The following is a 5,206-nucleotide window of genomic DNA, read 5'->3' as shown; positions in this document are numbered from 1 at the left end:
CAGCCATAACAGGAAAACAGGCGTTTGGTTTCATTATGCCGATTTCTTGGTCTCCTTTTCCCTCGGCCTTCGGATGATCAAAAATCATTTACAGAGTTAGTTTGCCTATGTTTGGGACACTGGGGGATGTGTAAGTGTGGAATGCTTAAATACAGCTGGGACGCTGAGGCATGAAACACCCAGGAGTGTTAAGGACAATTCAGGGTCCACACGGAAGTTCAGTGTCAGAAGAGGCAGACAGCGATCGCTTCGGCAGCACATAGGCTAAAACTGGAACGATTCGGAGAAGATCAGCATGGCCCCTGCTCACGAATAGCATGCAGATTCCAGAAGCCTTCCACATTAAAAACAGAGGCTGATGATAGGGAGGCCACAAATGACAGCAAGGCTACGTCCATGGTTGCCGTGCAGTGGCCCAACTCCAGGGCGACGCTTAATAGTTGGGGCGACCTTGGACACCCTGGCTGTGTCCATAACTCTGATGGAAATGTTCCTGAAATTTCCTGGCTATGTCCGATGCCTTCAGGAAGTTTTTCAAGACAGTCCTTTCTTAGGTTTAGAAAGTTTCTTTCGTTCTCCGGTTTCCCAGAGGTGTTTTTGTGCTTGTTTTTGTTGTTGTTGTTGTTGTTGTTGTTGTTGTTGTTTTAGATCATAAATCTGGTTGGATTTTTTCAAATGTCTATTTTTTTAAAAAATCTACCTGACATGTGTTTCTCCTTCAGTCTTCAATGGACTTAATTATATAATAGATGTTATGGTGGTGAACCTTTCCTGCAGTCCTAGGAGAGGCCCAATAGATCATTCTTTGTTTTCACTGTGAGGTGGGACAGGTTGTATTTTCCAAGAATGGGCTTCAGTAATATCTCCTACTTTACCTGCTCTTCCAACAGTATGATTTCTTGCCTCTTCCACTGATGGATTGCCTTCACGGTCCTTCCCTGGGAATCTAGCTATGCCACAGCTGTGGTGGAGGTGGCATAGTGGGACTTCTGAGGCTAGGTCATAAAAGGTTCTGCCCGCTTCTCCTGAGCTGTGTGTTCCCGGAACCCACTGGCATGATGTGAGGAAGCTCCAAAGCCCACAGAGAAGCATGGAGGTGAGCTGTGGTCTCTGGCTTACCGTCGGCTAAGCTCTCAGCTCACATCCACTACCAACGTGGTGGCCATGTGCGTGAGATCCCTCAGTCCCAGGTAAGCCAGCCCAGCCGATGTGACAAGGAACAGAGGCAAGCTGTGAATGCCATACACAGCCCACACCGCAGATTTGAGAGCAAGATAGAGGATGGTTGTATTTTAAGCCACTGAGTTTTAGGGAGGTTTGTTATGCAGAAATAAATGGTAAGTGATACATAATAACTAATTTTCTGCTATTTTATTTAGGATTTTTGCATTTATTTTCAGAAGGAGAATTGACTGATATTTCTTCCTTTCTCCCTTCCTTCCTTCCTTCCTTCCTTCCTTCCTTCCTTCCTTCCTTCCTTCCTTCCTTCCTTCCTCCCTTCCTTTCCTTCCTTCTTTCCTTCCTTCCTTCCTCCCTTCCTCCCTTCCTCCCTTCCTCCCTCCCCTCCCTTTCCTTCCTTCCTCCCTTCCTTCTCTCCTTTATTTCTTTCCACTGTCCTTGTTGTCTGCTTTTTAATATCAAAGTTATATAACCCTTTAAAAATGAGCTGGGATGTATTTCTTGTTTTTCTAGCCTTGGAGAGCATTCAGGTAACTTGGAAATTATTTTTCCTTCATGTTTGATTAAAAAGAGATGAACTAGTGTAAAAAGCTGTCTGGGCTTGATACCTTTCATTTCTTTGAAAGAGATTTTTTTTGTCTACTGGCCAGCTTATTGAAAGATTAGGATCTGTTCTGATTTCTTATCAGGTCAAATTAGGTCAATTTTCATAAGTATCCTAGAAAATTGTGACATCCTCCAAGGTTTCGAAACAGGGACATATAAGTTTCATTGTAACTGAATTATGTCCCCTCATTCATGTATAATATTGTTGATTTTCTGTCTCTTGGCCTCCCTGATGGGACTGGCTGGAAGTATGTCTATTTGATTTTTATTCATCTTTTCAGCTATAAGATTTTTTTTTTTACTGCTTATCTTTTGGCTTCTAGTGAAAGTAGAAAGAAAACGAATGAAATCGTTTTCATTTTCATCATTACCTGTCTTTATCACTCCTTTCCATATAATTTCTGGGCTCGTGATTTCTCTCTTCCTTTTTTTTTTTTTTTTTTTTTTTTGGTTTGTTTTTTTACTTTTTGAGTTGAACCCATAGCTTATTATTTCTGGGCAATTTCCCCTCAAAGTATAGCTTTAGAACCAAAGCAGACGTTTGATAAGAAAGGCTTGTCATTCAGTTCCAAATATTTTACACTTTCTCCTTTAACTAGAATTACCGTGGCATGTATCAACCAGATGGAGACGTCTTTGGTGGTGAATTAAAGAGGTGCCATTAGCAATCTCCAGGATGACAACCAACCAGTGGGTCTTGCCCATGCAAATTCAGATGTATGGACACCCATAGATTATTTCAGAGTGTGTTTTGGTTTTCAAGTGTGTGTGTGTGTGTGTGTGTGTGTGTGTGTGTGTGTGTGTGTGTAAAGAGCAAATAACTTCATTGATTTCTGTTATAATTACACTGAAGTCAGAAAGTCGGGTCTATGTAATAAAATTTGGAATTTGCTGAAACTTCCTTTGTGGTCTAGTGAGTGGTCCCATTTTTATAAATATACCACATGTGCTTGGAAACAATTTGTTTTCAGGGTTCCCTGTTCTCACAGATCCCATTAATTAGCCCTCTTATTCAAATCCTCTCTCTCTCTATGTATATATCTACTTCATTTATCATGTTCTGATAGAGGTATTCCAAATCTCCTGTTATGATTATGGATTTTCAATGATACCTCATTATTTATCAATTTTTGTGCTAGATATCATAAAGCTGTTTTGTTACTTGCTTATAGATTCATATTACGTCATCTTCGTGGTTTCTTCCCTTTGTCAGGAAAACGATCTTTCTACCTTTTATGAATTTTTGATTTTATATGCTTTCACAGCTTTCATTTGGTTGCTGGCATATCTTATTGTATCCCGTCTCTACTTCAACCTTTCTGTGCGTTTGTTTTAGGTGTGCCCTTGAAAAACCGTGTACCTAGATTAAAACAGCAACTGTAACATCAGCAACATACGGCACTTCCAATTTGAGAGTCTGTTTTAAAACTAAATAGTTAAATCTGCTTACATTTATTCTGATCACCAACACATTTGTCCTTCATTCTTTCACCTTATTGTAGCTTCTTTTCCATGTTTGTTCTTTGCTTCGCATATTCTCTTTTTCTTGCCTTCTATTGAATTGATTATGTGTTCCTAACTCCCTTTCACCTGACCAGGTTGGACATTATATATTCTACTAAAGAGGGAACCTTAAATTTTTAAAATAAATACTGAACAAATTCTAATTTCCCATCAATATCTATCACTTTCTTATGAAATGGAGGACTGTTAACTTCGTATCCTGATCTCTCCCCAATCATCTTTTTCTTCTTTGACAAATATTTAATTTCTGCCTTGTCTGACAATCCCCCTGAGGTTAGTTGTTGTTGAATGGGGAGGGAAGTATTTTACCTAATATTTCTGTGTACTCAAAGCAGAACAGAGGCTTCCCATGTAAGTTTCGTACAGCACATCGATTGGAGTCCCTGATTTCAGTACGTTTGACAAATCAATTACCTTCACTGGGTGCCCATTTTTGGTCACACCTGGGATAGAACATCTAGAAAAGGAGCTACCTCATTTTGCCTGAGACTCTAGGAACTGAAGAGTGAGGACAATGCATATGATGATATTTAGTAAAGGAGGAAATCACTGTAGTCTGAAGGGTCCAGAGCTAACCACGGTTAGTCCTAGAAGAATGGGCAGAAAAGTTTCTTAAGAACAAGAGTGATGCGATCAAGGTGGAATTTCCTAAGATCAGTGAGCAGCAGCTTACCACAAGCTCCGTGCAGGAAGGGTTATTCTTCATAGATAGGGCAGTTTCATTAGAGCTGGCAGGAGCGGGGGAGGGCCTGCCTTCCGTAGGTGGCAGGAGTTAGGGAAGGAAGCGCTGAGTGGGAGGTGGTTGGAAGGAAGAATTTCAGGTGGATGCTAGTTGCACACGAGCGGAAGGAAGGGGGGCCCGCGCTGACCGCAAGGGTTCCAACGGCGGGGCAGGGAAACTACCTTTGTTGGACCTTTCATGGAAGCTTTTGGATTTCCATCTAGGTGAGGTTTGTGAAGGCGCTGCACCGAATGGTGCATGGAGATGACTGGCCTCTGGTGGGACTGGCAGGAGTTAGTGCTAGAAGGCCTCAACTGTGACGCCAGGCTTTAGTCACCCTGAGCTGTCCTGGGTGTACTCCTTTGGGGAAGGCAGATAGTTCGCTACTGGGAAAGTCGCAGGTCCAAAGCCCAGCGTGAGCTGACTTTCAGTGCCAGGGCCAAGGCTGGGTGGCTCCAAGAGGGCCTGAGCCTGGCTGAGGGAGGCCAGCCTCCAGGGGAGCAGGCAGGGGGGTGGGGTGGGGGGGGTGCCTGCTGGACTCTGCAAATAAAGAAATGGAGTGAGTGCTTTCCGAGATCTTAAAGATGGTTACGTCAGGGTGCAGGATTTCAGGTGTCTTTCCCTCTTTCTTCATTACATTTTTTCCTGTATTGTTTTAATTATTTGCAATGAGTAATTTGTATATTCAAAAAAAGAAAGGTCATTTTCCTCGTGGGGATAAGCTACTGTTTCCAAGCACTGCCTGTTGCGCTCGGGGTCTTAAACCAGTCTAATCTCAAGCAGCTGTCTGCACCCAATATTCCAAGTTGATGGACGAGAACGAAGGCTCAGAGGCTAGCTTGCGCAGGGCTAGGGGAGGCAGAACGAGGTGTCGCAGGTCCCCAGGGCTAGCTCCTGGCGGGCCTCAGAGCAACAGGGCAGTCTGAGGACTGACAACACCTGGGGACCCGGTTCAGCTGGAAGGATCCCGCTCACCTGGGCGGCTCGGGGCTGCTGGGGCGGGGCTGAGCTGGCTTCCGTCCCTCCCTGCGCTCGAGCTCCGCCCCCGCACGCCGATCCCGGCCCAGACCACGCCCCCAACGCTCGCCCCGCCCGCAGCCTAGGTCCCGCCCCCCCGGCCGCGCGGGTAGTCCCTCAGACCCCGCCTCCTGCCGCTGGAGGAAACGGAAGTGGCGG

The 5,206-nt window shown here is 44.5% G+C and overlaps 1 non-coding gene across 1 annotated transcript; it reads left to right on the top strand.

The window, feature by feature from the left end:
• Window positions 1–240: 240 nt before the first annotated feature.
• On the top strand, window positions 241–347 carry LOC112861827 (U6 spliceosomal RNA). The gene has a single exon (XR_003223716.1). It is a non-coding gene; the product is annotated as a U6 spliceosomal RNA (small nuclear RNA).
• The last annotated feature ends 4,859 nt before the right edge of the window (window positions 348–5,206 follow it).

The sequence above is a fragment of the Puma concolor genome, chromosome A1 (genome assembly GCF_028749965.1).
Source record: "Puma concolor isolate L17-30 chromosome A1, mPumCon1.1.hap2, whole genome shotgun sequence".
Taxonomy (NCBI): Eukaryota; Metazoa; Chordata; class Mammalia; order Carnivora; family Felidae; genus Puma; species Puma concolor.
The sequence above is the reverse complement of the archived record's forward strand: the minus strand, read 5'-3'. Positions and strand labels throughout refer to the sequence as shown.